The sequence below is a fragment of the Girardinichthys multiradiatus genome, chromosome 10 (genome assembly GCF_021462225.1).
Source record: "Girardinichthys multiradiatus isolate DD_20200921_A chromosome 10, DD_fGirMul_XY1, whole genome shotgun sequence".
Classification (NCBI taxonomy): Eukaryota; Metazoa; Chordata; class Actinopteri; order Cyprinodontiformes; family Goodeidae; genus Girardinichthys; species Girardinichthys multiradiatus.
In genome coordinates this window covers 31,815,008-31,827,175 of record NC_061803.1, presented here as the reverse complement: position 1 = coordinate 31,827,175, position 12,168 = coordinate 31,815,008, and the positions used below count along the sequence as shown (strand labels likewise).

Genomic DNA, 12,168 nt, shown 5'->3' with positions numbered 1-12,168 from the left:
ATTTAAATCTCCAACAAGCCTGAAAGAGAAGAGGAATGACAGAGCAAATAAATAGGCAGCAAAATGAGGTAGAACAGAGCAAACTGTTGACGAGGCGAGAGAGGGATCTGGGAGGTCAAGCGAGGGGGGGGGGGCGGTTATTTTCATGATCCATCATATCGGCAGCTGGATTCGCTCACCTCTTGCTCGCAGCCCTGAGAGAGGTCAGTAGGAGGATCTAGCCCAGCGGTCAGCAGGTCACACAGGCTTGCATCGGCTACGCTTTCACCTAAACTCTAAAATGTTGCATAAACACGAAAATCAAACTTTCTAATGCAACTTTCTGTTTCAGGGAGGACTAGTTGGTGCACATCAAGCTCCAACAGAATAAAGAAGCATCTCCGCACTATCACAAATATAATAAGAAAACTCTACAAAAAAAAGTGAAAAATATTCATTTTAACTCTTTTCATTTTTTATTGTCAAAAAATCAGTATGATTTATAAACCTTTGTAATGTTTAAGCGATTTTTTTATTATTTGCCATTTTGTTTTCTCATCTCCATATTTTTTTCTCTTTCATACATGCTTGTTTGTAAGAAACCTTTTTTAGGACAGAGAAGAAAATTAATCAGATACACAGAATAAAAACACCAAAAACATAACAAACCCTTTAAACTTGTATGCTTATTCAGTGTAAACATATAGGTTTAACATTTATTATTTCCCCCACTACTTTGCTCAATAATTGTTCATTGATTGCTTTCTGTCCTTAACCACATGCTTCTTGCTCTGCAAATATCCGACATGTTTCAGTTTTTATTGATGCGAAAATCTTTGGATTTCCAGCTCTATCCATGTTTTGTTGTTTTGTCAGTCAGCTGACAGACTACCCTTGGGGATCAGGCTGAGACAAAGATAGCTAAAGATGTCCAGGATGCAGGTAAAAAAATGACTAATCATCAGCATATCAGAGCTGCACTTAAAACTCTAATCCAAAGAAAATCCACCAATTTCTGCAATCTCTAAAAACTGTGCCATGACGACATCTAGTGGTACACTAAAGAACAGCAATAACCCGTCTGAAAGACTACAGCTGCACTTTCATTAATGAACCAGTAAATTAGATGTACTGGTTTATTTACAATTGTTTATGCTTCAGGGACAGTATTAAATTACGAGCAGCTTCACTCCTCACTGCTTCCTGAAGCAAATCAGGATCTCGTAGATGGCATCAAATCCTTTATGGACCTCATCGATGCTTTTAGCTCCTGGAAGTTAAAACAGAATCTTGTGAGAATTTTGTTTTCCACTCTAGAGTCTCTGGAAGTTGAATCCTTTAAAAATAACCAAAACTTGTAATCTAGACCAACTGATAACTTCCCTTGAAAAGAGCGCACCAGGTGTCCCTGATGCTGAAACTCCCGAGCACCAAAATCTATAGCAACAACATCTAAACCCAAAAAGAGTGAGAAACAGAATAATGGCACACAAGAGAGAGAGAAGCAATGAGGGATGTCTTAAAACATCATTGGTGCATTTTCAAAGGAATTCTGGACCTATTTTAGGTTTGCCGGGAAGTTTCCACAAGTAATAATTACAGGACCTGAGAGGTTGTTGTGTAACCACCAGATTTAAAAGAAAAATACAGTAACAACCTCTACAGTTATTGTAGCTGTAGACCCACTGGAATAGTAGAACTACTTATAAAACGCAACACAACTTCCTAAAATACTTATATCACATTAAATAATAAGGAAAAACACTTAAAATTGTTGTTTCACTTAGATTGATCATGTGTAGAAACGGAACGATTCTGGGTAAGGTGCTGTTAGAACACTAGATATATATAAAAAAAAACCTTTTTCAGAAGTTCTTATTACTACCACACTGAGACCAATGAAAACACCAATTTCAACAGAACCGACATGCTGCTTCAAATCAACCATTTTGAGGATATCAATCTGATTTGCAAACAAAACAAGAATCTGACATTTCATGTTTACAAGCCCTGGAATATCCCAAACCAAGATTTATTTTCTTTAATTCTTCAGGTGGACACCAGTACCCTCCAAACTTTTTTCAAAAGTCATATCAGCTGCTCCAGGAACATTCTGGCAATTCATAACCATATAAACATTCATACAGCACTTTCCGGACCATCATACCAAATCCTAACCCCAACCTAAACTAAAAAAGTATTCCCTCTGATATCTTCACGTCCCTTCTTGTGTGAATTGATGTTGGGACATTTTGACCCGGACCAAATTTGGCTATATTATTGACCCCTTAAATGAGCATTATAGACCATGTAAGAACCAGATGAACCCCTAAAATTGCTTATAATTATAACTTCCTATCAACTATTTGACTTATGTTTGACTAATGTTCACAAAAGGTATTTCAGAACTTCACAGAATTCCACCAAAACCTGCTTAATGCCCATCGACCCTGAAAAACAAGGAGCTACACGGTTTCTGCTTTACTGATAATGGGATCTGTGATCAACAGAACAATAAGGTTGGATGGAACTTACCATTTATATTTATGCTCCCTTTTGGGAAGATGGTGACAGTGGTTCCAGGCACCGCCCGGGAAATGAGAGTTGGAGACAGCTCCAGGTTGTAGCTGTGGCAAGAGATCACGCCAGAAAACATGAGGGTTAAAGTTACTGGAAATCCAACGGTGTTGAACAGAATCAATGCAATCACTAAACGCTGCTCAGTTATTACAAAAACACTTCTTCTAAAATGAGGTGATTTGATTGATTTAAGTGTTGGAAAGTTTTGGTTCAGGTAAATGTCAGTGAAAACAGTTGTTTGTTATTCTGTTACTTCTGGAAGAATTTGGCAATGAGCTTTGCTGGACAAACACTGTTAGAAAATCTGTATTTGTTTTTTTTTTTTTAGCTTATTATGATATGTATAATGGGATCTATGAATGTGGAAACTTGCCTGACTAGTCTGGAATTTTAGTCTGGAGAGCTTTTATCACTTGTGATATGTTAGATTTATACTGATTTTATGAAACCGGTTGGTTCCATGAATGAGTATGAATTCCAGAATCCTCTTCTTAAGGTTTGACTTCAGAAAACACTTCAACGGTTTAGTTTCTTATTTGTTTCCAAATCTTAGAAATATATCTTGATTTTTTGATCACTGAATCCATCAAACTGCCTTATAATATCTGATACTGAATCTAAATTTCCCCCGTTACAAATTTCTGCTTCTGCTTTTATGTCATACCTAAATGTTTCAGATCATGAACTCGATTGTAATGTCAGACAAAAATGACCTGAGTAAACATGGAAAACTATTCAAATTTTTTTATTAAGGGAAAAAAGCTGTCCAAGCCAACATGGCCCTTTGTGAAAATGTGAGTCCTCCTGTTAAATCATGAGTTAATTGTAGTTAAGCACGGAAACCGAGTTCCGTTTCACTAGCCACACCCAGACATGTAGAAAAAGTAAATCACATAAATAGAACCTGTCTGACAGCATGAAGTGGGCTAAAAAGATCTTAAAAAGAAACACCATAACGAAATTCAAGAGCAGATGAGAAATAAACGTTATTGACATCAATCAGTCTGGAAAGGGTTACAAAGCTGTTGTTAAGGCTTTGTGACTCCAGTGAACAACTGTGAGAGAAATTATGTGTAAATGGAGAATAGATGTAACAGTGGTTTAGTTCCCCAGGAGTGGCAGGCCTGCCAAAATTACTCCAACAGTGCATGGGTGACTCATCCAAGAGGTCAAAAAAGAAGCCAGAGCAACAGCTTAAGCACCACAAGCCTCAGTTGCCCCGGTTAAGATCCCTGATCATGGTTCAACTTGAAAAAGACTGAACAAAAATGGCATTCATGGGAGAGTTCACCAAGTCGAAAAGAAGAACATAAAGGCCTAGCTCACATGTGCACACCCCCTCCCCCCAAGACTTTGAGGAAAACTATTTGGGGAAAACTATTCTGTGGGCATCTATTACTAAACTAATATTACATTGCAGAAAAATAACTACATACATTAAAGATTGTGGTTGTAGTGTGATGGTCTGACGCTGCTTTGCTGCTTCTGGACATGGATGATTTGCTATAATTGCTCAAACCATGACTTCTACTCTCTTCCACAAAATCTTATAATTATAATAATAAGGTATGGTAAGGTAAGTTTATTTATATAGCGCTTTTCAGCAACGAGACACTCAAAGCCCTGTACATACAATTACAATACAATCACAAAGCAAATAAACACAGATACAGACACAGAAAAACAAATCAAATGATAAATCAAACAACAGAGGTAATTTTAAAAAAATTAAAAAAAATAAAGAGAATAGAATGATGGACAAGAAAATGAAAGGAAAATTGGACTGAAAACGCAACTAATCATGCCTAGATGGCACAGTCAAACGGCACTCTAAACAAATAAGTTTTTAATCTTGATTTAAAGCAATTTAGGGTTTCGGCGCTTTTACAGTTTTCTGGCAGTTTTTCCAGATTAGTGGAGCATAAGAACTAAAAGCTGCTTCTCCATGTTTGGTTCTGGTTCTGGGTATGCAGAGTAGATTTGAGCGAGATGACCTGAGAAGTCTGGATGGTTGATACACTGACAACAAGTCTGTAATGTATTTTGGTGCTAAGCCATTCAGTGATTTATAGACTAACAGAAGTATTTTAAAGTCTATTCTCTGAGCAACAGGGAGCCAGTGTAGGGACTTTAGAACCGGGGTGATGTGCTCCACTTTCTTAGTTCTAGTGAGGACGCGGGCAGCAGCGTTCTGGATCAACTGCAGCTGTCTGATCGACTTTTTAGGCAGACCTGTGAAGACACCGTTGCAGTAATCAATTCTACTAAAGATGAACGCATGAATTAGTTTTTCAAGGTCCTGCTGAGCCATTAGTCCTTTAATCCTGGAGATGTTCTTTAGGTGATAGAAGGCCGACCTAGTTACTACCTTTATGTGCCTCTGAAGGTTCAGGTCTGAGTCCATCACTACACCCAGGCTTCGAGCCAGACTGGTGGTTTCTAGCTGTGTTAACTGAAGCTCTGTGCTAACTTTTAAACACTCTTCCTTTGGTCCAAAGATTATTACTTCAGTTTTGTTTTGATTCAGCTAAAGAAAAGTTTGGCACATCCATGTATTGATTTCTTCTGAACATTTACCCAGCGCTTGAATGGGTTCATAGTCACCTGGTTACATCGTAACGTATAGCTGTGTGTCGTCTGCATAGTTATGATAACTTACGTTGTTGTTTATTAAAATCTGAGTTAGGGGGAGCGTGTAGATATTGAATAGGAGGGGCCCTAAGATGGATTCTTGTGGAACGCCAAATGTGATTTTTGTGCTCTCTGATGTAAAGTTACCTACTGACACAAAAAAGTCCCTGTCCTTCAAGTAGGATTTAAACCAGTTGAGTGCTGTACCAGAAAGGCCGACCCAGTTTTCCAGGCACTCTAATAAAATGGAGTGATCAACAGTGTTGAATGCTGCACTAAGGTCCAATAATACCAGCACTGTGGTTCTTCCACAGTCTGCATTTATACGGATGTCACTGAACACCTTGACAAGAGCAGTCTCTGTACTGTGGTGAGCACGGAATCCTGACTGGAAGACATCGAAGCGGTTGGTCATTTTTAGGAAGTTGTTTAACTGCTGAAACACAGCTTTTTCAATAATCTTGCTGATGAATGGGGGGTTTGATATAGGCTTGTAGTTCTGCAGTAGCAGCTTGTCCAAATTGCTCTTTTTCAATATAGGTTTGATAATTGCTGTTTTTAGGGCCTGGGGGAAAACACCTGACAAAAGGGACATGTTTATTATTTGTGTTAAATCAGATGTTAATAATTTAAATTATGACAAAAGACAGCAATTCCACCTGTGAATTGTTCAATACACATAAATGAATGAATGAATGAATGAATGAATGAATGAATGAAATATAGGTTTTTCAAGTGGCCTGGTAAAGTCGATACTTAAATCCAATTGAGACACTGGCATGACTTTAATGTCAGAGTTGTGGGTTTGGAGATAGGACCAGAGTGCAGAACATGGCGAGGAGGCCGCATGGTGAGTAGTTTGAGGTTTAATGAATTTAAACAGACTTACAGGCAGGCAGAGTACAGAATACAGGCAGGTAATCCAAAGGCACAAGTTCAGGAGGCAAACAGAAAACAAACCACAAGGAGGATCTTGGGAAGATAACAAGGGTGGTTAACATGAGGAACCAGCAAGGAACAATGAAAACCACAGAGCTTATAAACAGGGAAGTGGAGTATGGACCAATGAGACAGGGAGGCAGGTAATCAGAGGAAACATGTAACAGGTGTGGACCAGGCTGCAGGGAGGCTGGTCAGGTGAAACTAATGAGCAGGAGGAAAGCAGGGACAAGAGGAACTGAGCAAAAACTAGACTAAATAAAACCTGGGGAAACTCTGACCTAAAAGGAAAATAAACCAACACCTGAACACAAGAATTTAGAAAGTAATAAACTAACAAAACAAAAAAAAGGCAGATCCAGACACTTAAAAGGACAGAATATGCTGGAAAACTCTTCAAGGTGGGTCAATTCAAACTATTCTGCAAAGAATAGTCCACTAAATGTCCTCTACAGCAGTTTCACAACTGCCAAAAGGCAGTTGTTGCTGCCAAGGCAACACAGCCAATCATTGGGTTTAGGGGGCAGTTACTTTTTCATATAGGGCCATGCTGGTTTTTACAGTTTCTCCGGCAAGATGCTGCATAAGTCAGGGAGCCAAAAAAGGAAAGACAAAAAGCTCAGACAAAAGAAAGATGCAAAGGGTAGACAGTATGTCACCTAATTCTTTCACAGGCAAGCTGGTTCTGTTAGTGGTTCATGTAATAGAAAGTTCTGGAACATTAACCTGTTGTCTATTACTAACTTTGTCCATGTAAGCTAGCTTACTGTACTTTTCTCCCCATTTGGCTCATATTTCTGAAGAAAACTCTAGCAAGCTGCTCTGCTAAAAAATGATGGATGTTCCAAAGAGACACGTCAAGAGCAGCAGCAGCAGCAGCAGCCCCCCCCCGGCACAAGTCCACCGTCTGAGTAAAGAGGTGAGCAGCTGTGTTGAACTAATCGATTATGATGGAGAAAAAATATTAAAGATTAATAAATTGTTCTGAAATAAAAATAAAAAAAGCCTATAGTCTTTATTTATTTCAGAAGGATTTTAATGGTTTAAAAAGCATCAGCTATCACAGAAATATAATGTTTGGTCATTAGTTTGGGACTATCATCCCCCTGCTTTGCGGTAGGAACAGAGAACCTTTGTAGTGTGCGCACTGATGGTGTTTTTTCCTGAGATTTTATTTATTTCCCAAAGATTATAATAGCATTTCATTTTAATGGAAGAGGTTAATTTATATTTAAATTTTGTACTTTTAGGTAATTAATCTTAAGAGAATTTTATGTTCAAGTATTTAAAGAATGAGATGGGTTTTGGAATATAGCCGGGTATGGGGGGCTCAGTGAGATTTCTTTTTATGGGGCCCAAAATCCCTGGCGGCACCCCTGTACTGGACACTACAAGATCACTTACAATCCCCATCACTGGTTTACATGATGTGTACTATCAGACCATTTCTTCAAGGTGCTAATCATTGAGTGTATGCATGTGGCCAAACCGATCAAGCAGACTGAACAAATGGTTCTGCATATGTGGAACGCTTTAAAGCTGAGCAAGACAAATAACAAATCTGCACCATTTTTCCCAGATGACCATATCTGGACCACATTTCTTGCTCCAACAGATACAGGGGTTGGACAATGAAACTGAAACACCTGTCATTTTAGTGTGGGAGGTTTCATGGCTAAATTGGACCAGCCTGGTAGCCAGTCTTCATTGATTGCACATTGCACCAGTAAGAGCAGAGTGTGAAGGTTCAATTAGCAGGTTAAGAGCACAGTTTTGCTCAAAATATTGAAATGCACACATTATGGGTGACATACCAGAGTTCAAAAGAGGAGAAATTGTTGGTGCACGTCTTGCTGGCGCATCTGTGACCAAGACAGCAAGTCTTTGTGATGTATCAAGAGCCACGGTATCCAGGGTAATGTCAGCATACCACCAAGAAGGACGAACCACATCCAACAGGATTAACTGTGGACGCAAGAGGAAGCTGTCTGAAAGGGATGTTCGGGTGCTAACCCGGATTGTATCCAAAAAACATAAAACCACGGCTGCCCAAATCACAGCAGAATTAAATGTGCACCTCAACTCTCCTGTTTCCACCAGAACTGTCCGTCGGGAGCTCCACAGGGTCAATATACACGGCCGGGCTGCTATAGCCAAACCTTTGGTCACTCATGCCAATGCCAAACGTCAGTTTCAATGGTGCAAGGAGCACAGATCTTGGGCTGTGGACAATGTGAAACATGTATTGTTCTCTGATGAGTCCACCTTTCCTGTTTTTCCCCACATCCAGGAGAGTTACGGTGTGGAGAAGCCCCAAAGAAGCGTACCACCCAGACTGTTGCATGCCCAGAGTGAAGCATGGGGGTGGATCAGTGATGGTTTGGGCTGCCATATCATGGCATTCCCTTGGCCCAATACTTGTGCTAGATGGGCGCGTCACTGCCAAGGACTACCGAACCATTCTTGAGGACCATGTGCATCCACCAGTATCATGTAGTGACCTGGCCACTATCCTGCAAGAAGAATAGCTTAAAATCCCTCTGACCACTGTGCAGGACTTGTATATGTCATTCCCAAGATGAATTGACGCTGTATTGGCTTCAAAAGGAGGTCCTACACCATACTAATAAATTATTGTTGTCTAAAACCAGGTGTTTCAGTTTCATTGTCCAACCCCTATATTTACCTCATTGCCCATTTGCACCTTGCTAATGTATATTGCATTTTTCTATTTAGGTATTTTTATTTGTATTTCTTTTATGTATGCTCTAAGTGCCTCTTTTAATTGCCCTCCTGGCAATAAATAAAGTTTTCTGAATTGAATTAAATTGAATTGAACACAGTAACTGAGTATGTTCAGTCACAGACTTCCTCAAATTATCTGCAACATCGACTGCCACAGGAGATTTCATTCATGGACTTATTCATGGACTTCCTGTCCATGAATAAAACCATCTATAAATAACTCTTCTTTGTGATTAGTAAATTATTGTTGAACTGAAATAAATTATAGAAATTAGCAGTAACCCCTGGCAGTGGTTTTCTGTCTGACTTCATCAGTCCCTCACATAACTTTGAAGGATATTCTAAAGCTGATTAAGTTCAATGAGGCTTGCAGACGTTGGCTTCTAAAAAGCTATCTTAAAGACCCACCACAGCATTTTAATCAGGTTGAGGTTTGGTCTTTGACTGGGCTATTGCAACATCTTTAATATTTTCTTTTTCAGCTATTATGATGCAAATATGCTGCCGTGTTTGCCCTAAGCTTCAGCTGAACAAATAAGCTCATATTTTACTCTACAATAGTATTGTAGAGTAAAATATGAGCTAATTTACCAAAGAAAGAAACAAAGTTAAAAAGTGATTTAAAAAAGTTGCAAGCACTGTTCTAAACTCTAGCTTTGATCCTTTACAAGTTGAAATGTTTTTTATTCTCTCATTTACAGTTTTATAAAAACAACAGCAAAGGTGTTACATTTAAAGTTGTTCATAATGCAGTTATATACTAAGGCCACAGGCATATTTTGAAGTTGTTTATTTGTCAGTTGTTGTGATCATGTTAACTGTCAAGTCTGTGGAGGTGTTTTTGTCACCTTAAATCAAATGTTTACTTTGTAAAAGAGGTATCAAACTGAAAAAAGTAGTAATATTAATATAATATTAATAATTGATATTTGTTTAAGGCCAGTTTAAAATAAATATTATTGAGCAGAATTCAGTGTGATGTTTAAGAAAATCAGTCAAATCAGATATTGTATTGATGCAAGTTCAATCAAACATTTGAATTCCAATAACTTGAAACACATAGTTATGTTAACTTGTTAATGTGAGTGAGATTAATACAAAAATGTGTACTTGTTCAACTAGGTGAGGATGGTTTTCTTCCATTTATAATGTGACATAATTATTTGGTTTCACTTGCATTATTAAATTAAAACAACTCACAATTCAACATTAATAAGCAATCACAACTTGAAAAACAATGTTTAAACAATTTGTGTCTTGCTGCTAAACCAACTTTATAAACTTTAATTTCTGAGTTTAAACAAAGACAATTTTCTAGTTGAGTTTTCTTGCATTTTCAAGGCAGCAGGTGAACTTTCATTTCCAAGTTAAACTGCCTTCAAATGTTTTACAGTGTGTGGTATACAGGAGAGTTCCTGGTTGACTCAGGGACAGTAACACACTCAGGTCTTGTGAATGCAAAACAAGCCCAAATCATCAGCCTTCCACCACTGTGCTTGGCAGTTGGTATGATTTATGCTGTGTTTGGTTTTCTCAATCACAGTGCTACTAAAACATCTGTCTTCTGACCAAATCTGTGGAAAGGAGATTGTTCCAAAAGTCTTGCTCATGTAGATGCTGCCATGTTTTTTCCAGACAAAAGAGGCTTAAACACAGAGTGATTGCATGATTGATTTCCCTTTGGTATTACTACAGTATTAATAAACTGATTAAATTGAAAACTTTGTGTTGTAGTTCATTTGAGTTTTTTTAAATATGTAATTTTAAGGCCTGATAAGTATCACATGTGTTTTTTTTTTGGTGAAGGATGGTTTGGTACCTGTGTTGTTCTGATCTAAGCAGCAGATCAGTTCGTCTCCTCTTCCTTCTTGTCACGCGGTCAGAAATTACTTAAAAAGTCGCATCTTAAAGAAATCAGAAATCCCACATAGTTTCCCAGCAGAGCTACAGCTGTGCCTGATTCCCTGAGTTTGGATTTAAAGACAAACACATATGTGATGACGTAAATCCAGAGCAATAGTTCTTGGAGTGCAGCATCGTTTCTGCATTATTATTATTATTTTTTTTACAGATGATATCAATTGTGTAATGCGTCCTACTTGTGTCAGTGCCAAGCCCGGATAAATGTAGAGGTAGGGCATGCGGAGTAAAACTTTTGCCACATCTACCATGCGAGTCAAGAACATGATCTCCATACTGGATCGGTCGATCCGGTCCAGGATTAACAACAACCACTACTGGTGACGACAGGGTACTGGTGGAAATTCAGCTACTACTGGTTGGCAAAGAAGAAAAGGGCTGAGAAAGAAGAGGAAAATCAAGAGTCTAGTTTAGTTAGAAATTTCATCTTGGTTTGAAATAAAATCGCACTTTGTTATATGCCTTAATCTTGTTTGATATTTATTTTTAAAAGTTTATTTTGATGTAACTTTGATCTGATGTTAATGCTGAGACCGTTGCGCGAGAGTGTTGGGACCTCCTGGTGAACAGAAAACAACAGCTGTACTCACAGTTTTGAAGAAGTACTCCAATTCGCACCAGTTCATGACAGAGGAAGTTTCCATTACACAAGATGTTTCCAGCAGTTTCCACTCACCTGCTTTTTGTTGGCAACTGACTAAGGTTTAGATGTTTACCAAAGCTATGTTTTGATTCAAGCAGGCTCATGCAGAGAATTCTGTCACTAAGTTAATAAAATTTTGAAGGAGGCAACACAAACTAGCTCTTGATTAATGAGTAACAAATATATAGATTTAAATTTTCAGAAAAACGTTCTTTCATCTATAATGTTAATGTAAATTAATTTGAAAACATACAAGATTCAGGAGAGATTCATTACAGTTACAACCAAATGATCTGAATTTGAAATAAACGAAAGAATGTGTTGTTTTTTGATAGATTATGAAATGTTTTGGTGGATCAGACAGAAAAGACTTCTTGTTGATTTCCTGTTGGATTTTTAATTTGACACCTTGATAAACTCTTTAATAGTGCAGACTGATGTAGACTTCCATAACCAGTTTCTGATTGGTTTTATGTAAAACCTTAAACCGCCGTTTGATTCACACCAGTTAGTGACTGATATCATGTTAGAGAATTGCTTTGCTTATTTTGCTGATGATGTTAAAATGATTTACATATTTTTATACAGTATATACGCTAATTGCGGGCTGCATGGTGGCGCAGTTGGTAGCACTGTTGCCTTGCAGCAAGAAGGCCCTGGTTCAATTCCCAGCCGGGGGTCTTTCTGCATGGAGTGGGTTCTCACCAGGTACTCCAGCTTCCACCCATGGT

At 38.3% G+C, this 12,168-nt stretch overlaps 1 long non-coding RNA gene across 1 annotated transcript; it reads right to left on the bottom strand.

Annotated features, from left to right (window-relative positions):
• Positions 1–436: 436 nt before the first annotated feature.
• Positions 437–11,526, bottom strand: LOC124874694. The gene is made up of 5 exons (XR_007039869.1): positions 11,385–11,526; positions 10,974–11,172; positions 10,694–10,838; positions 2,515–2,606; positions 437–1,249 (listed from the first exon to the last, which is right to left on the bottom strand). It is a non-coding gene; the product is annotated as an uncharacterized LOC124874694 (long non-coding RNA).
• Between the last annotated feature and the right edge of the window lie 642 nt (positions 11,527–12,168).